This window comes from Toxorhynchites rutilus, chromosome 2, assembly GCF_029784135.1.
Source record: "Toxorhynchites rutilus septentrionalis strain SRP chromosome 2, ASM2978413v1, whole genome shotgun sequence".
Lineage (NCBI taxonomy): Eukaryota > Metazoa > Arthropoda > Insecta > Diptera > Culicidae > Toxorhynchites > Toxorhynchites rutilus.
Window position 1 is genome coordinate 201,020,946 of NC_073745.1, and position 22,442 is coordinate 201,043,387.

General features: G+C 38.7%; 1 protein-coding gene across 1 annotated transcript in view; it reads left to right on the plus strand.

Moving 5' to 3' along the window:
- Window positions 1-544: 544 nt before the first annotated feature.
- The window catches only part of LOC129769735 (uncharacterized), a 48,071-nt gene continuing 26,173 nt past the window's right edge, over window positions 545-22,442 (plus strand). The window contains exons 1-2 of the mRNA XM_055772177.1: window positions 545-770; window positions 1,075-1,248. The gene's annotated coding sequence lies outside the window, so the exon portion shown is untranslated. The remainder of the gene's footprint in view (window positions 771-1,074; window positions 1,249-22,442) is intronic.

Here is a 22,442-nt window from a genome sequence, read left to right on the forward strand (position 1 = left end):
TGATTTGTAAACACGGAATGTAGAACAAGTGGAAATGTATTTCTATGTGTTAGCATAATCGTATGAAAAATGGTTAAAGGACCATCGATTGATTCACAACTAAGTGGAAAAATACCATCCATAATTCCCCGATATCATTCAACACGTGTATAGACATATTAACTTGATGAATCATGTGGTTTTCGATGTTCATTCAGGTTTACTTTCTCTCTGTCAGAACAAAAAAAATCTATAACACTATCATACCGAAGCGCAAAATGATCCGAGAGCCACCCCACCAATCACAATGTGCTTTTTTGATAGTTCGCGTGTGCTCTCTTTCTCCCGTTTATTTTTTTCCCCGCCGCCGCCGCTCTTTATGTTTTTCGCTCTTGCCTGCCCCTATGTACATAATTCTTCTACCACCAGCCAAGCTCATCACGCAGACCTCACGATACATAAGCTACCCAAATAGTGCTTTAGTTGTTCGTTTGTTGTCAAGGATACTACACACTCCGGTTACCGAAGTAACGCAAAATACAAAACAGTTCCAGTCGGTACGTCTGCCCGTTCGTAAGGATCCTCTGCTGATTCGATGCGGTCTCCTCGTGTGTTTGCTGTGTATCGTCGCTAGAGTGTGGCAAGTGTTTGGGAACCCACCCCTGTTCACCCAACCCCGGGTTCGAGACCTACGTAGGGGATGGTGGTACCCTCCTCCGCAAACGTCCTTCTAGTGCCCGTTTTCCGACGACCAGCAGGAAACAGACCCCCGCGCCGAAGCTAGTGCATGAGTGAGTGAGTGGGCAGACTTTAAATTGAGCTCATGACCAATAATCATTTGATATTGTGAATTACCAAGATTTCGTTCGGTATCCAGCTTTAAAGGATAACGAGCGCTCACCGGAGTCGCACACGCCAGGACGAGCCAGACAGAACCTAGCGCGCTGGCGAGATCGTCGACTACTTGGCAGTCTGGGTTCTGACATGGTGGACTTAAGTGTGCTGCGAAATCCCCCCCACGAGAATAGCTTTGGTTTTTGTTCTGTTGATTTACTGCTGATGTGAAGATAGTATCCTTATTTTTATGATTCAAAGTTACTAACAAAGAAAACGTTTACAACTGAGCTGTAGTTAAAAAAAACGAAGTGTGATAAAGAAAATCAAAGTTTTTAAGTAGATCGTCGAAATTCTCATCGTTGTTAGTGTTCTTCAGTGCAGAACATTCACCAGAAGATAAAGAATATTCATCGGTCACGGTGCTATGATCTCGTAAGTATTTTTTTTCAACACTTGTAACTTTCTGAAAACAATCATAAATAATTAATAAGAGCAGAATTGAATAATTCTTCCAAGAACCTTATTTATTATTTCGAACATTGGGTGAATGATTAGTCATAGCAGCGAAAAAAAAATAATGGTGGCTTCCTTTTTCCTTTTGATCGGCTAGAACGAAGGCGTCTAGTGTTCGTCAAATAATCAGTTCCATCGATTCAGATCCACTTGAAATCCAAAACACACATGTCCTGCCACGCTTGAGTGAACTCGCAGAAGAAAAAGTTTCGAACAGCACAAAGGCGAGACTGGTGTTTCGTGATTCAGGAAATTTGCACCAGATACACTCCATTAACCTAACAAGAGAATTTAAAAGTCAGAATAATAAATTATTATAAAACCACGTTTCCGAATAGCACACAGTCCGTCTGATTCTACCGGCTGGCTCGATTCAAAATTTGTCTCCATTCAGATTAATTTTGAAAATATTGGTTTTATTCTGAAAATTCTATATTTGAACCTGTTTTCTGAAGGACAAAATTTATCAGAACGACTTCCATAAAATTGAGTGGAAAACTTCCAACGTTCAAAATAACAGCAATTACTGGAACGCTAATTTGCCCTTTGGAAAATCGTACAAATCCCAAACATACTAACATCGATGACATGTGATTGACTGCTTTCGATACCAACATTTCCGGCAGTTCACCACCACCGAGAATCGACATGAAAATGAATCATTCAGATCGAAATTGCCAGGCTGAATAAAATATGGACGAGGAGAAGAACGTTGCTCTATCATCGCTATTCATTGAGAGAGGTTGTGCACTCGGGTGTCCTGAGCCTTAATTTTGTTTCCTGTTTTTTTTCTCTAATCTGTTGTCAAGCTATGTTGATGTAATAATAGACGATTTGCGGTGCCCTCCATACGGAAATTGCACCAACAGTCATTATCATGATGATATGCTGATACCCACTGAATCGATCATGAACGGATTTGCGTCTTTTGATTTTCGTCGTATTTTTAAACCACTGTTCCTAGATTTTGAACGGTCTAAACACAGCTAAAAAGTTTTGAAGTATTATTAGATTGTTTTTAATGTTCTGATGAATCAATTGCACGATCATTTATAATGACATGTCATAATAAAATTGACATGAACAAGATCGTGTAAGAGATGAAAAGGTTAGAATAATGGGCAATCTTTCGAAAAATCTGGATTAAGTGATCTCTGCACATCATTACTCTAAAACACTGCCAATAATGACAGTTTAAGGTGGTTCATTTCGGGACTACGAAAGTACCGTTTTAAAAAATTCTGAAACGATCATAAGCTATCAAGATTATTATGCAAAAAATAATTGACAAAATGCTGACTGTTTGTTGGAAGCTAAAACATGTGGTTCTGAGCCTTCTTCATTCATTACAAATTTTTGACATTATAAGGACAAATCAAATCGGCCAAAATTATTCCATTGCATCCAGCAAACTTTCCAAACTATTAATCATGTTATTTATTTGATACAAGAAAGTTATTTTTCATTTAAAAAATCCATTTCTTAAATGTGTTTATTTCACCTACGGCTATGGAAGCTAGAGTTACTACATTGTTAAAAACTGTCAAAATTAAAAAGTAATGACAATAAAAATAATTGTATATGGTTGAAAAATTGTAATAATGAGGACTGAAGTTATTTCTGCTAGTGATCTTATTTGTAATGTCATTATAAATAATCATGTAAGATTCTAAGCCGAAAAAGTAGAAGGGTCTGACCCTAGGGACACGGACGTAAGTTTTACGTAGGACTGTGATTGTTCGGAACAATTGTTTTTTTTTTGTAGTTCTTTTCATTATTCAGAAATATGTTAGTCTGACTCCTTTGAAACTCCGAATGGTGGCCCTGAAAAGTGGACATGAAATCATCAAGCTGCTTTATTTTTAATGGATAGCTATGGTATTGTAAGTCATCGGGAGTAGTAGCTTTTTCCGTGAAATAATGTTCGTTTGCAGACTACATTTCACGTCACAAACACTGACACTGTGGGCCGTAACAATACCACCTTGGTATCGCTGCAATAAAGATTCTCTAAAATAGTGGGCCTAATTCCCACATACACTTCACTGTGTAAGAGGAAATGAACGGCACGTCAATGTACTACGTTTTACCAGTTAGTGAAGGGTCAGAGATAATAATGTGTTTTCAGGCAGAATGAACACTTTTCAAATAGAAATTATGAATGAAAAATAACTTCTACGTATCAAATTAGTGTTCATTGTGAAAGAAAAACTTTGTTTTTTTTCATCTGATAAAATAATCTTACAAAAAAATGTATCTGAAGATAATTCTATATCATAATGATAAGTTTTAGCGGAAAACTAAGTTCGCATCCAGATGTCGATACCATACCGTTGTCGTCGCGGATACACTTCATTTCGTTTTCATCGTGAAGTGTATTCGGGAATAAGACCCAATGAATTTCTATGGAATTGCAGCCATCTTACTAGCCCACTCCACCATCTACATCACCCTTATTCCTACACATTGACTGGATGTCTAATTTGTTTGATAGAATGAATTATTGCACACGATTTCGTGCTACATGCAACATTAACATTAACATTTACTCGCAAAACATACTTCTTTTATGCGTCAAACTGTGTAGGATTCTGCGTAATATGCATTCGAAATATCTTAATATTTCGTTACATTTTTCGTAGAGTAACCCCCCTATATAGAAATCAAAAACGTAGTCCTACGTTAAAAAAATCTTTTTCACCATACACTATACACCAAAAAAACTTTTTCACCATACACTATCTGACGAAGGTTGCCTCGATCAAAGAAACACACGTTTTTCGTGACTCTGGCTTTGTTTTTTTGCGTTTTTGAACAAATCTCGCGTAACTTTTGAAAAGGTCCTATGTGACATTCACATCAACTCGAGAAAAATGATGTTGAAGACCGGAACATTGGTCCGCGAATTTCAAAAAGAATCGATCTTTATCACTACTTTTACCACTAGCAGTCAATAATAAACGATAAACTGTTGTTATGTGATTCTAGTTTGAAATTGAAGCCCCCGAGCGAAAAATGTTACATTGGACGTTTTGACTGACCGCTTTGTACATTGGACAAATTACGTTGCACGATGAGAATTTCAAAATAACTACTGAACATCGATCCAAATATTTGCACTTCATTATTGTTGTTATTGTTATTCGTTGTTGAATTACACCAAAACGATATCAACACTCGAAAATAACAAAAACTCAAAATGACCGAAGTACGACTTCGTCTTGTTTTGATTATTTTGTCACTTCGGACGTGTAGAGCTTCAGGCGTCCGAAGTAACAATCGAGTGCTTAAAATTCGAATCTGTACATTGTACATTTTTTGTATCGGTGATAAAAAGCTGGAAAGGATAGATACTTAAACGATTGTTTTCGCAATACATTCGATGATTGAGAACTAATTGTGTGCATCCATTGACTCGATTTGTTTACATTTGTTACCTAGGATCTGCTCCACGCAGCGGATAGACGAAGGAATCGAAAATTCAGGAAACGTTTTTTTGAAATATTGAAATTATTTGCCGATTTTAAAAGTTATACCTAACAGCTACGATTTTGAGCGCCTTTTCATTAAACTAATTAAGTTCAAATAAATTTTAAAAATATTTTATTTACGAACGAATGAATTTCGTTCTTTTCTTCTAATTCGATTATTTTTGCCCTTAACACGTTGAGCGCCGTGCCGGTCCCTAGGGATCAACGCTGAACTTTTTGTTAGGAGAGCGACGATCACTGCGAGTGACAGTTACAAAGTAAGACAAAGTAACAACATGTGACTACGTTCTGACTATTTTCTTTATGTACAATAAATATATTTGGGAGCTGGGACCGACACTGATATTGTGCAAGCGTTCGTAATGCGGATTGAGTAGAAAGCGCAGCAAAAACAGGGCGGTGCTCAAGATGTTAATTACAATACTTTCTCTCTTTCTCGTGGATTATCATAAGAAATGTGGCACTTTTTTCCCTTCCTGATTATTGGATCTTTTTCGATATTTCTATTGGATTCTTTTTGACAACCAATTTGAATCTGTTCGCAGTACCTAGAGAATAACTCGTTTAAAAGTTTTCCAAAAGTTAAGCTACCATTCTCGAAACTTGGTCGACACACTGTAAATTTGGTATAACAGTTCGGCTGAAAAGTTCATAAGGTTGACGTCTAGATGGCGCCTCTTGCAAAAATCTACTTGACTATTACAAAGCACCATCTTTCAATGGATACGTGTCAAAATTTGACAGCAATCGGATTGGTTCGTGAGTTACAGCATTGAAAGTGAAGTAACTTTTGCTATTGTGGAAAAAAATGGAAAAATCCAAATTTCGTGTATAACTGCATGAATTGGGCTTCGAATTGCTTCCACATCCACCGTATTCTCCAGATCTGGCCCCCAGCGACTATTTTCTGTTCACAGACCTGGAGAGAATGCTCGCTGGCAAGAAATTTAAGACCGATGATGAAGTGAGTACCGAAACTGAGGCCTATTTTGAGGAAAACTGAAAGAGTTCTATAAAAATGGTATCAAGTTGCAAGATCGCTATAATCGCTATAATACCTGTACATTACAAACTTTTCAGCCGAACTGTTATACTTAATTTGTAACGATTAAAATTCCTTTTTTTAAGAAAGATTGTTGAGCCTAAAAAAAATTAAAGGAGGTTGTGTACAAGACACGACCGCATTGTTGACGTAGAACTGCGCTGTAGTTTAATTCAAGTCGCTTATTTATAACTGCGGATATTATTTAATAATGCTACGAAAATTTTGAAATAACCATTCTACCAGTTGGGTCGCCCTGAAATGTTTTTTTATAGTTGAATTATTTGACGATAATTGTTTGTATTTTCATTCTTGTGCTCGCAGACCAATACATGCTCGAGATAAGCGCAGCTGTGATACTTAGTGGAGAAAGTTTTGCTACTGGCAAGCGAAACCAAATCACATACAAAATTTCAGAACGACATTCACTTTCTTGTTGACTTAATTTTCGAAATAAATTCTATCTCAGCAACCTCGAAAAAAGTAGCACTGCTTCATTATGATCAAGATTAGCGCAAATGCAATCCTAGTTGAAGGCAGTTTTGCGACTGGCACGCGAGCCTAAATAAATTAATAATTTAATACTACCTATTGAATAACTTGATATTCCCCAAATAATTTTTTGGTGCATAACCTTAACAACTGCTTCACCATAGCGTCAGTTCAATACATTGACGACAGAAAACAAACAATTTTAACTGCTTTGAAAAAGGCTGAATATTTTCTTCAGCAGAGATTCATCACCAATATTCTAGCGTAAATATTTCCCTTCCGCTATCTCTCCTCCTTGTTTATATTTATATTTATAGTCAATTATAGCCTAAAAAATAAGGCGATTGTTGCATCGTTACAGAGCCAATGCACACGGGAGTGGATATAAATGGGGTTTCAGCGTAGCGAAGATTATGATAGAAGATAAGTAAGTACGGGTTATGAAGCACGCACGAACGCACTTAATATCCATATATCGATGGATTGAAGCATCTAAATATACATAAACTTATCTCCATTCTGCGCTCTTCTCAACAGAAGCCCTTTCTGTTAATATAGCCAGTTTAGATTAAAGGGTGTGTCACATCAAATTGCATCACGGAAAAAACGCTGTAGAAATTTAATTTTTAGGAATTATATCTTCAGCTTTCGCTTATAATCAGATAAGAGTGTATCGATCACGTTGGCCATGCTTCACTGTCAATTTTTCGTAAATTTGGAAAAATGTCGTCGAACGAAAATTAGCGTCGTGAATTAATCCTGCGTATTCATTTCGAGAATCCGGAGTTGTCACATCGGGACATCGGTAAGATGGTGGAAATCGTCCAATCCACGGTCAGCAGAGTACTAAAACGATACTTCGAGAACCTAACCATCGACCGGAAGGTGAAGAACGGCAAAAATGGATGCTCCGTCAGTGAATAAGATCATAAGCGCGTAGTTAAGCAGTTTAGACGTGATCCGAGAAGTTCGGTCCGGGATGTCGCCAATAAGCTGAATTTGTCAAGTTCATTCGTCCAGCGGACCAAGCAGCTGGAGGGCCTGCGTACATACAAGGATCAGAAGGCTCCTAACCGCGACGAAAGGCAAAACATGGTGGGGAAGACGCGAGCCCGGAAGCTGTACACCGAAATGCTGACGAAGCCGCATTGCCTGGTAATGGACGACGAAACCTACGTCAAAGCGGACTTTCGTCAGCTGCCGGGCCTGTTGTTCTTCTCCGCAGAGGACAAATGCAGCGTTCCGGAGGAGATTCGCAAGCAGAAACTATCCAAGTTTGCCAAATAGTACATGGTGTGGCAAGCGATCTGCTCTTGCGGAAAGCGGAGCGCCCCCTTCGTGATGACCGGCACGGTAAACGGGCAGGTTTACCTTAAGGAGTGCCTACAGAAGCGCTTACTACCACTATTGAAGCAGCACGAGGGCCCGACCATCTTCTGGCCGGATCTCGCTTCGTGCCACTATTCAAAGGACGTGTTGGAGAGGTACGAAGCCAACGGGATCACCTTCGTGCAAAAGGAAATGAACCCGCCCAACGCGCCGGAGCTTCGCCCAATAGAGAAATATTGGGCGATTATGAAGCAGGCCCTCCGGAAGAACCCAAAAGTTGTCAAATCGGAGGCGGACTTCAAGAGAAAATGGATTTCTGTTCAAAAAAAACTACAACCTGACGTTGTACAGAACCTTATGGACGGGGTAAAGAGGAAGGTGCGAGCATACGGGCTTGGGCTCGAAGTATGAATAAAAAGAAAATGCCAAAAGTTGTTTAATAGTTTTTATTTTACTGTCTAAAATTTTCAAAAGGATCGGTCTACTGGGCGAATTTCTACAGCGTTTTTTCCGTGATGCAATTTGATGTGACACACCCTTTAGCTTAGATCTCATCCTTTGTGGAGAGATTTTTCCTACCGTCATGCGAAACCAAATCACTGACAAAATTCCAGAACATTTATTTTCTTGATGAACTGACGATAGCCTAGCTTGATGATTACCAACACAATTGAGTAGCACAGAAGTTTAATGCAATGGCGTCAGTTTGATGCAATGATTGCAATGCCAGAGACATCAGCGAGTGAGTAATTTGGAATGTTTCCAATTTTCATCAATTTAAATCATACACAGACTATGGGATTGTAAAGCATATCAAACAAATCATAGGGAATTTCCGATTCGTTTGGTATGTAAATCGCCAAAATCCTTTCGCGGCAAAAATAGTTATTAACGTCAACTTTATTTCATAAAAACGTGACCTGTTTTATGATTTGGTACCCTTAATGTAAGACGTAGTTCTACGCCAAAAAAAGTTATAACTGTATCAAAAGTCGTATTACTCCACAATAAAGTACAATCATATCCACAGTGATTCCCGATATAGAACCAGCCATGTCATAGGCAGCCATGTTTAGAACGAGCAAAAGTCTGACAGATTTGAGGTCGATAAGGCAAATTCAAGGGATCGTTAAAAAAACAAAAATTATTTAATTACGCTTGATAAATGTTGGAATAAAGGGTGATTTTTTAAGCATTTGGTTTTTAATTTAAAACAAATATTATTCAGAGTCTTGAATCAATAATTGCCGTTTATATTTCGAAGATTATTTCATATAAATGTTGGCCACGACTGCTTTGGGTGATCCATATGAGAAGTTCAATTTCGAGTTATTTTTCGAACATATCGGCCGGTATCTCAACGATAACACATGTGATGTTGACTTCTAGTGCTCAAATCGATGCTGGTCCATCAGTATAAACAAGAGATTTGACATATCTCCTCAGAAAATAGTTCAACTGCGTCAAATCGCACGATCAAGGCGGCCAATCTACTGGTCTAAAGCGAGTGATGAATTGCTCACTTGCTTATGTTGTTGTGTTCGTCTCCGCCCATAAAAAATTGTTACGACTAGAAAAACTTAATTAGTTAGTTAGTTAGTTAGTTAGTTAGTTAGAAGAAAATTAGGAAAATTCGAAGAAGATCGACTTCACATATTTTTTTTGTATTATAGTGACTTTTAACTCTTTTCGGCTGGTTCGTCATACGGACCTTCACATTTCCCATATGTTCTGCAGTGAGAAGTTTGTTCAACTGGAATCCGTTAATCATTGGAATTCGCGTTGGCGACATTGAACTTCGTGTTCCGTTGTGCACATGTTTAAATAAAAACTGTAAATTTATATATGTTTTCCATATTAAATATTCTAGTTAATAGTGCAACGCATCTTCTGCAAATGGTGAACAAATCTTAGAAGAAAGATGTGTCTGATAACCATTTTATATCATATTGGGTCAATTTTAGTAGAAATGCGGGCCGTAAATCGTAAATAGAGTAAATAGATATAGAGAACTTGTATGAAATTACTCTTCCCTATTATTTTGCGATTTCGGAAGTGAGATGACAATTATCATGATTAGAATTTTTGGCCAATGTTTGAACTTTGTTTTGGAAAAGTAATTCATACTTCACATTTGGCATCCCTGTTCATATTTATCAAAATGACAAAATCTTGCCCAGCAGAGATGTCATGTTTGAAGACATTTGACTAATTGTGAAGACATTTTGAAGACATTATGAAACATGTAAAGACATTTCAATGTGATAGCGTACGTGCTTTTGAGTTATTGTTTTAATGAAATTCTAACTATTGGCTGACAATACCTTAGAATGAATTCATCAACAAAGCGACTTTTACTTCAAATTCAGGAGAATTTCAAGCGTTCTGAATACATATTGTCTTTAGAAGATATTAGTTCATTTATATTCTTTGTTCACATTTATTGGAATAAACTTCTAAGCCTCAAGTTAAGTATAATGAATGCGCTATACACTACGGTTCACAACTATAGAACCACTCATTTTTTCTGAGTTTCCGTAGATATGTAAGAAGTAGTTTCATCCGACTTTTTACATATCTCTGGAAACTCAGAAAAAATGAGTGGTTCTATAGTTATGAAACGTAGTATATAACAATACCATATAGAATAATCATTGAATAAGAGCTATCAAACTTTGTTTAAAAGTGAGTTATGAATTTTAGATTTTCCGATATGATTGGAAGACATTTGAAGATATTTTTCTGTACTATGTGAAGACATATGAAAAAATCACCTGGCATCCCTGCTGCCTAGTTTCTGATCATCGTACATTGGCAATTACCCCGGTATGCTATGCTCGCATTAGTACTAGTTGATAATCAACAAAATTGTCTGTGCAAAGCTTCGTAGCCTCGTAGTAGTTTAGATTAGAAAACAAAAATTATGGCATACCTGTAGTAGCTGTCAAATTACGTTGGTTTCCGATATGTTTAGGTCAATGTCACACTTTTTTGATCGATTTCACAGGTGCCGAGCTACCGAATCTTCAATAGTGTTAAAGAAAAGGTGTCGCAACGCTAACAATTTGGTTCTATGGTGACATCTTTCAAAGGAAAAATGCGAAAAAATGCATTTTTATATAAATGAATAGGTCATGTCTGCAGTACACGTTAGGCGGGGTGGCCCGAAATCGAGTCCCGCGTTTTTCAGATTTTGACGTAGGACTACGTCTAACCGGAAGATATAGGGGGTGAAATGAAAGTCTAGGCACTGAACAAGTAGGAAAAAATGCAAGATTTGGAACGCTTATAACTCGGGCATTTCTCAATAGATCGCAAAGGTGTTTGCATCAATTGATAGGAAATATATATACGCATCTATCATAACGAATAACATTTCATTTTTCTTGAGATAAACAATTGAATAATTGTGAAATATCAAGCATTGTCCAAATACACTATGTGCCCATTTTTGATTGGTCTATTTTGTTCTCCTCAAATCGTACCGACCAAAACGGGCAACCAGAGCAGCAGCGAAATACAATGAAGCACGATTGGAGAGGAAAAAGAAAAAAATGAACGGAACATTGGTCGCAGTCTCACACATGCGTAATTCTCGAGTCAGCCAGTCAGCTTAAAAATCCCCGCTCCGCTGCCGTAACGATCATTCTTTGTGTGGACACCGACTTGACAACATCGTTGCTGGACGAGCTGGACGGCGAGGGATCGAGTGCCTTTCTCAAGGCAAGAGGGTGGAGGTGGTAGCGCTGGAGTAGAGTAGAGTAGAGTTTTCAAAGGGCCTTTCTCAAGGCTAGAGACGAATGAACTGAAAAAGTTTAAAGTCTCTATAATACAATACCTTCCTTCCTTCCGTAACGATCATTCTCATCCAAACCTAACACCACATCGTTTCGCATCACATCACATCAACAAACCAAGGACCAAGGATCCCAAAACCAAATCAAGGATCGCGACGATAAGAAAACCCGCATTCAGAACAGACCACAATCGGTTCCGTGGACACCAAGACAACCACAGGCTGTTGCAGCGAGTGGCAAACGCAATCGCAAAACGGCAGCAGGTAGCAGAAGAAAAAAGTTTGTTCTTTATACAAACTGCTTTGGTGGCAAATCCAGAACAAGGCGGCATCAAGGGCGTTCGAAATGTTTTTTTTTCAAAACCACGAGTACTAAGTTTTCTAAATTGGAACCATTCCATAAAACACGGCGCTTATCAGAGTTTACGAAATACAGTTGTATAACATGCATTCTAAAATAATATCCAAAATAATAATAAAACACAAATTGTTTTTTTCATAATTTGTTTGCCAGGATATGATGAGTATGTGAATTTGTCAGTTGTTCTGAGCTTATTGATGGTTGTGGACTTTCGCAATTATTCAATTTTCACCAATTCTTAAATTGCCTCCAGATTGAAAGTACAGTAATTTACATTTATTTCGACATTTAGCTAATTGAACGGACATGTAATGCAACATATTTAGTTGGACATTCTTGTAAACATAGAAATCGGGGTCCAAATTATGACCCCACATTGAAAGTCGACACTGTACCACTGTCATCGCAGATGTTCAATTACAGGTTAAAATCGCCTCCAATGCGACACTGAGTGGTGCTTCGGCACATCGCATTAAGTGTAATTTACTGTACAACATGTCACAATCTGGATGCGAAGAAATTTTCTAACTGTGAAAGCTGTGGCGAGTGGCAAACGTAATCGCTAAACAGGAAGGTTTAGCCGAACAAGATAGGTATATCGAGTGATTTTTTTTCCCCTGTTGGATGTGAACCACTGCGTCCATTATTCTGAACTATTGTGGTATATCCCATTTTTTTGTACTTCGCTTCAAGCTTACCTACTGCTTATTGATGAAGAAGTAGACTGAAAGCTATAGCGAGATAGGTGCCAGTCAGGAATACTCTGTTTGATACATTTTATAATCCTGATCGGCGACGCAGACCAAATTTCCTTGGGCTCCCGAATAGCCTTATCAAGGTATTGAAGTCTGCGTCTAGTTAGAGCTCCACAATTACAGAGCAAATGTTCCGAGGTTTCGCGTTCGGTATTACAAAAACGACAAATATCATCTTGCACTAAACCTATGTTTTTGAGATGGTATTTGCTATGTGTCCTATATCGAGTGATAAACAAAACAATAAACTCAATAAACAAAACAATAAACTCTTTAGATTAAAGATGATTTTGTGGTCCTGAAAAGGACCCTTTTTAGGGTTTGCTTCCGGATCAGCAGTCGGAAAACGCTCTTTACTTGGAGCAGATATACTTCGTCACCGCTTTGGTACCTTCGGAAACCGCATGCAAGTTCACCGGGCAGCAACAGACTGATTGCGATCTGAATTTCCCACGCCGTAATGGTTGACTGCTTATTGTAGTGGATCAGACGCGGAGCTTCCGCTACGATACGCTCAAAGATGCATTGACGCTCATCGCCTTTGATGAGAAACCGGTGTCGGAATGATCCTGATTCAGCACCTTATGATGTAGATAGCATATGATTCCTTCTCCTTCTTCTTGTCGGTTACCGAAATATTCATCTGCCTCGTGCCGAACTTTTTGGCGGCTTTTCCACTATTCCACTAGTCTTCGGTGCCTTCGTGTTTGTTAGAAACAACTGCATGTGATCCAACGAGCGAACAAATCGTAATGAATATATTTTTTTGCCATCGCTGCCTTTTAACGCTCATTCGTTCGACTCGTTGGACTCGCCCCTTTGGCTGAGTCTGCCGATTTGTCTCTATCCTGTGAGTGTGTACCGCTAGAGTACAAAACGCGCGGAGCCCAAAAAAATATCTCATTTTTTTTCAAGCCGTAAACCAGTGTTGTATGGCATCGTTTAACATCGCATCGCATCACATCATAAAAACAAAACACAACACCAAAGGTTCTTTTCAGAACCACCAACATGTTCATAAAAAGTAAACAGTAAACTAATTCATTTTTCACGTAGGAGAACAAAATAAAACAATATATTTAAAATATATATTTAACAAAAGCTGTCCCCTTTGTATAGTCCTACGTCACTCCGGTTATGTCCCCGACATTACCCACCCGTCTTTTTTTTCTATTTTTGAGAGGGAAAGATGGTGTCCAGAACGAATGTATCAAGAAAAATGTCTCCATACGAACAAATATATATAAAGTTTTCGATACTTTATGGTCTCTACAATTCAGGGGGTTGACTTAGAATCAGCCTTCCCTACTATTATAGACGGAGCTAATGTTCTGTGGATTTTTAGGAACTATTCTTATTTTGCCTAATTTCTTATCTATCTTTGCGTCAAAATTGTGAATATACCCTTAATAATAAGATTTTTCAGAGCGAAAACTGAATAATATTTACCCTGCTCAAACGTTTCGAGAAGTTTTTCAAATAAAATGTAATATTGTTTTGAAAAATTATGTGACCGCGTTTTTCCTGATTTTCATTTACAATACTTCCTGATTTCGTGAAAATAATACTTGATAACGCAAGACGAAGCCGTCAGAAAGCACCTTAAAACAAGAACAATGTGTGCGAGTGGCAGAACTGATGCAAAAATCACAAAACAGGTGTGACACATCTTTTCATCGCTGCAGCTTCGATACCGCATCTAAAGGCGCACATCTGTGTGTGACATATCTCTTTTGCATCACGTTAAGGAGTCGCCGCTGCGGCTTGTCCCACGGTTAACGCGCGGCATGAACCGCTAAGTCCGGTATGGACCTTACATGGTCAAGCATGTCAACAGTTATCTTCTGTGATGAGCGAATTGGTGGGCTCGTGATACATAATAGAGCCCAATAATTTTGATAAACGAATCCAACCGCTACTTTCATCGTATATATTCAGCTTCAGCTCCAAAGACGAACCCTTAATTTAATTTTATTACACTGTTCCACCACAATGATCATTGTTTTCGTCGTGCCAGAAATGTGTATCACGTCATCGCTGTACAGGTTTATACAAACAACACCCATCCTAGACTAACATCCCGTAAGCAACGACAACCAACTGCTTCCTGGTCGACCGACGTAACAAAATAAACAAACCCCGAAAACACCCTCCAAATGATAATGAAGATAAACGAGACACACGCAAGGATTCACCGGTCGGCACCCGGCACTCCCCCACCCTAAGCTTACTTTATGATCCACGCGTCAGTGATAACGCGTCATTAGTGCGGGTGGGGACAGACGCTCCGAATAAACTCATCAGATTTACAGCTCTCTTCCGGGCACCAGATCGAGACCATACTGTTCCCAACCTGTTCGCTACGAGAAGACCAGAAAAAATGGAAATGAGCCAATTATGAACCTTGGCACTGGGAGAATTCACAGTGCTATTTGATATCATTCTGTGGATCTTTTCGTGCCATCGTTTAAATTTGGTCAGCGATGCGTGCAAATGTTAGAGCTGCTACACTTCTTCAGGTCGATGGCGATGTCGATTTGTTTGCGAGTGCGCGGTATGGGTTCAGCAAGGTATGATGACGGGACAGAAGACCGTGTCAGTTCACACTATATTATGAAAACGGAAGAACAGGGGAGAGTGGGAACAGATAGGGCCGGTAGCGTGGCCAAAATGTCATTCCCGGAAGTGTAGCATTTAAAAAATTGTCATCCATCATCATTTTGTTTGGTAACACTCATCGATTTTTTTTAAAGTGAGTCTTGTTTTAAATGGAACATATCACATTTTTGTGTTTGACATGAAATTCTATAAGTTAATATTTGAATCAAGAAAATAACGTTTGATACATGTTTACCAATATCCTAATACGTGACCATATCACCACAGAGCCGCTCGAAAGCTTTTTGTCACGCCTGAAGGAATCTTTTCATACACGCATGTTCTTCAATCCAAACAAGAACCGCGTCATCGTGTAGTACTGGTTGATGATGATGATGCTCCGCATATGGAATTGGATCGAAATGAAAAACTGAATGACTTAGCGTTAACTGAATGGGCAGTCAACGGAGTAAAAAAAGCCCCATCGCAATACATTACAATGTTGGAAAAGCGCGGGATAAGAGCTGGTGGTGAGAAACTTTATGCGAAATCACCAACATAGGCACCCACACGTATTATAATAAAAACAGCTTTCATTCCGAGTGCAATGAAACGATCCATCGTGTACGATGATATATTCAAGCTTTCAAATTCATCAGTCACTTAGCTTATCCATCAGAACATAATGTCATCCATCAGTTTGGAGTGTGTGATAATTAGTTGGAATGTGAAATTACATATTCAAATTAGTACTAATGCATTAAAAAGATAATCAACCCAATCAGAAATTGCAGATAGAGTATATAACGCAATACATCAAAACATGAGTATTTTGATCGCTTTGAACAATACTCTTCGTTGGATTGAGAACATATATAAATTGGTCGTGACCAAAGTAATCCACAATAAACATCTGCGATCTCACAAAGGTACAGCATTCCACCTGTGTCGTCGTAAAAATATAAAACGAAACCATCATAACCCATTGAGAGAAGACTTAAGCTTGATTACCGCGGCAACTGCGTACAGCTGAAAATGATGGACTGTAAGTTCACCCCGTTTCAAATGGTGTATTGACTGCCCGCCGACACCAGTAATATAATTAAGTGGAATGTGATCTCTTCTCTCGCATTCAACTCTGCTCATTTTTGTCCGCCATTCGCACAAAACAAATGCTATTAGAAAAAATACGCGTAACAAAACAAAACACAATATGAATTGGCAATAGTTGCGAAATTTTGGTTTGGTTCCCATCATAACAATAAAAAAAAACTGCCCGCGATGGGTGAGTGAGGTGGGTGATGTAGAACATAACCGATAAACGTACCGACAATTAGCCTGTTACGATACACGGTATGAATGCGTATCATTGCAGCATCCACTCTTCAGATCATTGTGCCAGAAAACGCGTATGGCCAATTTTGCAATTATCGCATGTGAACCTTTCGGAACGGAGCGCTGATTGTTCGTCCGCTGCTGCCATCAATATCTGGCGAACGTTGATGGAATGCATAATTTTCCAGCGTTTGGGCGCTCGATGAATGTCGGCAGAAAATAATATAGTTCAATGGAATGATCTCCAATCGCTAAAAGTGTTTCAAAGACCCGAGCGAGATTTTTACTCTATTATCTATTCCAAATATGTGTTTATGGTCATAAGATGCCCTTTTGTTTTCCCACCAGTGAGAAGAGTTCGATCACATGATGCACGGATTTGATCACCGTTACCGGATTTGATCAGTTACAAAGTGACCGCTGCAACCGTTGTGAGTTCAGTGTTGGTCCGTAGAGACCTAGAGAGCACAATTTCGTTTTCAGATCTTCTTCAAATCAAATCTTTCATCTTTTTCTCCAATAACTCGGGGCAAACGTTTTGTGAGTCCGTCACAGTTGGCACACCGTGAGGGATTTGTCCTTCAATACACCAAAAACTTCCTAACTTGGTCAATATTCAGTCCCATCGTATTTTTATACGTTGCAGCATATAACCCACACGAAGAATCTTATGAAGCCAGGCAGAGTCCTACCGGAAGCAATATCGCAATATCTCCGTACACATTAGAGGCATGAAGAAGCAAATGATCCTTAAAAAACTGCGCGATGTGGAATCCTGTACTTGTATTTGACAACAGTTTTCACTGTCTTCAAAAAGAAAGAGTTTTTCCTCTCAAAATGAATGACATATTTTTAATGCCAACCTAAAAAATTCTATTCACCCTACTTTACCATGTACTCGTTCTTACTTGTGCGGTTAACATCCAACGTCTTCTCTGAACATCCTGTGCATCGGACTTTTTGACATTTGCTGTAGTTTACTCACCTCAGCGACCAGATCTTCGTTTAATTTGCTCCCACAAAAAAATAGTCGCCATAAATCATTATTTTTACTTGAACGAGTTTGCTTAAGACATTCAGGGAATAAACTACAATATTATGGTTAGGTTTCCACTTGACTGTTTCATTGAAATACCTTTACCACCACGCATAAGGTTTTGGGCAATGGTGAAACTGATTTCTTTTTTTTTAATTTTTTTTTTATTTATTTACCAAACGTCAAGTTATTTTTTTTGAATTTTTTATTTATTTACCAAACGAGTGTCCTAATGATCGCAGTCCAACTACTAATCTACGGATACTTCTTCCAACTAACTTATACAGAGCTTTAAAGGACGAACGAGAAACATGATAATCGAAACAGAAGCTACATCGGTTAAACACACGACTCATACTATTGGGTTGCCCGAAAAGTAATGTCCTATTTTTTCATAACAAATAAAATACATTTTTGTACAAAGAATACAGATAAAGATAGCATAAACATGGGATGTACATCATTTTAAAGCAGTGTTAAAAAAAATCATCTTCGCTAAGCTCAAATGCATAGATTTTTGGGCTAGGTTGCATCGAAAACCTATATATTCCAAACGGAAATCAAAATGACAGATACAGACAACCAGTGAATAAAGGGTGTGTCACATCAAATTGCATCACGGAAAAAACGCTGTAGAAATTCGCCCAGTAGACCGATCCTTTTGAAAATTTTAGACAGTAAAATAAAAACTATTAAACAACTTTTGGCATTTTCTTTTTATTCATACTTCGAGCCCAAGCCCGTATGCTCGCACCTTCCTCTTTACCCCGTCCATAAGGTTCTGTACAACGTCAGGTTGTAGTTTTTTTTGAACAGAAATCCATTTTCTCTTGAAGTCCGCCTCCGATATGACAACTTTTGGGTTCTTCCGGAGGGCCTGCTTCATAATCGCCCAATATTTCTCTATTGGGCAAAGCTCCGGCGCGTTGGGCGGGTTCATTTCCTTTGGCACGAAGGTTCCACTCCAACACGTCCTTTGAATAGTGGCACGAAGCGAGATCCGGCCAGAAGATGGTCGGGCCCTCGTGCTGCTTCAATAGTGGTAGTAAGCGCTTCTGTAGGCACTCCTTAAGGTAAACCTGCCCGTTAACCGTGCCGGTCATCACGAAGGGGGCGCTCCGCTTTCCGCAAGAGCAGATTGCTTGCCACACCATGTACTTTTTGGCAAACTTGGATAGTTTCTGCTTGCGAATCTCCTCCGGAACGCTGAATTTGTCCTCTGCGGAGAAGAACAACAGGCCCGGCAGCTGACGAAAGTCCGCTTTGACGTAGGTTTCGTCGTCCATTACCAGGCAATGCGGCTTCGTCACCATTTCGGTGTACAGCTTCCGGGATCGCGTCTTCCCCACCATGTTTTGCCTTTCGTCGCGGTTAGGAGCCTTCTGAACCTTGTATGTACGCAGGCCCTCCCGCTGCTTGCTCGCTGGACGAATGAACTTGACAAATTCAGTTTATTGGCGACATCCCGGACCGAACTTCTCGGATCACGTCTAAACTGCTTAACTACGCGCTTATGATCTTTTTCACTGACGGAGTATCCATTTTTGCCGTTCTTCACCTTCCGGTCGATGGTTAGGTTCTCGAAATATCGTTTTAGTACTCTGCTGACCGTGGATTGGACGATTCCCAGCATCTTACCGATGTCCCGATGTGACAACTCCGGATTCTCGAAATGAGTGCACAGGATTAATTCACGACGCTCTTTTTCATTCGACGACATTTTTCCAAATTTACGAAAAATTGACAGTGAAGCATGGCCAACGTGATCTATACACTCTTATCTGATTATAAGCGAAAGCTGGAGATTTAATTCCTAAAAATTAAATTTCTATAGCGTTTTTTCCGTGATGCAATTTGATGTGACACACCCTTTATGAGCAAATGAATTTTTGTTCTTCAATATGCTTTGAAGTTCATTTTTCCACCCAGTGTCTTTTTTATCTTGATTATTCAAGATGCCAAAATTGAAGTTCATTTTAGCCAAATGAATATCAGCTGTTATTTACTTTTAACATGAGGCAGCTGTGTGCGGTTGGTTTTTATTTATGCCGTTGTTACCGTCTCGCCAAACAAAATCCTGCGCGATTTCTCGCAAAGTTCGTTTCATCTAAATGGTCCAGCTTGACAATTTTTTTTAACTTTTGAATTTTACCTCAAAATTAATGCCGGAACGAATATCGTTTCGAATGTGATGAATATCAATTTGTTGCTCTTGATATTCAATGTATAAATAACAGTGAAGTTAAGAACCCACCTCAATGCCGCATTCATTCATTATAGCAAATTTGTTCATGCATCAGCGATATGAACAAAATGAACTCGCTGGTTATTGTCATCAATATAATGAGGGCAGTGTGTTTCAAGCTGAAAAAAAGTCATTTACACTGAAATAACATCATATTCGTTACTCGTGTATATTTGTTGATATTCTACACTGTTTTGAAGCAGCCTTAAGATAACATATGCTGCGCTGCGCTTGGGTTTAATTTTCATCAGCACGCGTTCATAACAAACACGTGTTCTCTCTTGGTACAGGTATAGAAATACGAAGCAAAATTCGGCGCAAAACTCAGTGCAAAAACGAGGCTGACAACAAAACATTTGATCTGTGCTTCGGAGCGTGTTCATTCGCCATTGCGCATGGCTATACAAGGAGTGGAAGCTCAAATGAGTAAAAAAAAACTTGTCATACATCAGCATCGCGTTGCACTCTGAAGACTGTTTTGAAGCTTAAACTCTCGAGTTTTGGAATATTTTACGAACAAAAACTTTTATCTTGGTGTGTGTAGATGTAGTGGACAAAAATATCGGGAAGAAATGAAAAATCGATTTCTTTCTGTTTTTTTTCAGATATTTTATGGATTAACAAAATTTTTGCCAACTAATTCAATAGCAAATACAATTAGCCTTATCAACCAGCTTCCAGTTGATTCCTATTACGTTCCTGTAAGTCCTATCAATACAGAGATATTGTTGTATAAATTAAATATTTCCCCCGTCTTCGATGATTAATTGTTCAATAAATAATGAACGCATCGCAAATCGAACAAATTCATAAAAACTCCACCGCAAACTTTCTCATTCTTAGTAACATTTTTCTGCCATGTTCATCTAATTCAGCCTTCAATGTAATCTTAATCGGTCGAGTTATTATTAGGTACGCAACTGAGTTCTTATGCAAAAACACAAAATATTCAAGAATATGCTGCTCTCAGTGAAACAATATTCCGGGATTGATCGACCAAAAATGGCGATTCTGGTGCTGACAACAGTCCTCCCAAATGAAAGGTTAAAAATCTTCCAAGACGTTGAATTGGAGTCATTGCTCGATGAGGATCCGTGCCAAACGCATAAAAAGCATCAGGAGTAGGCCTTCATATCATTTCCAAGCTATCGAACGCGGTGGGAATGGTTAAATCAACGGGTGATGAAAAATTGATTCACTACACTGCCCATGTTTGCATAGGAGACGTAAGCGACAAAATGAGCAAAATCGACTTTTTCGCCGTTTTGCATTCTGCGTAATGTAATACGTTTGCTCAACATAAAACAAACATTTTTTGGTCGAAAACATTTGAGCAATTTTGAAAAAATATTTCCGAAAAATCACTGTTTGTCTGAATAACAGACGTAGTTCGATACAGCTTTCATACACCGTTCGAAAATCAACAATTATAAGTATTATGCGCTATAAGCTGAGAATCTACATTTGAATTACATTCTTTGTAGAGTCCAAACATGCCTGTCACGATAGTGTCCTATTACCTTGTGTTAAAATAATATTATATAATAATATTAGCTTGGCATTATAACTCCTCGGATTCGACATCGAATTATTCCACATACTCAGCTACTCATACCGTTGGTGGAAGTCACTCCACCATCTTTATGCGATTGATCGTGATATCGGTAAATCATGTTGCTAAAATTACCAACATTTCAGATTGCCTTTACATATTCAATTAATTGAAAAACCACGAACCTGCTGTTCTTATCATATCACAGAGTATTCAGGAAAAAAGTACTATCATAGACTCGCAACAAACCCAGAGCACCTTTTCCAGACACATCACTAAATTTCATCCAAACCTTTTTGATTTTATCCGATAACAACTGAAACTACCGGAGGAGACGTTTTGACTGTTATCGGAAATGTAAATACTAACACTACAGACAGAGCAACCTGGTGATTACGTCTAGCTATGCGGACAAATGTTCATTGAAACGATTGATTGTCCGCATAAATAGACGTTTTCCAAATGGGAAAAATATGTTTTAATCCGCAAAATCTCCTGGGCCCTCTTTTTGCCAATAATATCTTTCAACTCCACAGATTATTTCATTAGAAATTTGCATGGTTACTTTTGTAGGGAAAAAAACAACAAAATTGTGTTTTCCCAACACTAATGATGTTGCTGATTACGTCTCCTATGCAAACATGGGCAGTACAGTGTATTGTACGGAACCAGTTCAGTATTATTCAATATAAGCTGTTGAGACTGGAAGAAACCATGAATGAGAATATGTATCGCAATCAATTGAGCCGAGCACTGCATGAAAAACGACAGTAAACGAGAGGTCCGAAAAAGTGATTCTACAGCATGACAACGCTCGGCTTCACGTTGGCAAACCCGTTAAAACCTTCTTGGCAATACTCAAACGTGAACTTCTACCCCACTCGCCGAATCCCCCAAATATTTTGCCGTCCAATTATTACTTATTCTTTTCAATGGGACATGTGTTGGCTGATCAACGCTCATATGAAGACATCCAAAAACGGATTCAAACAACGAAGGCTATTACCGAAAAGGGTATTCGAGTTTTGCCTGAATGATAGGAAAAACATGTAGCTAGCGATGGGAAACATTTTAAAGAATT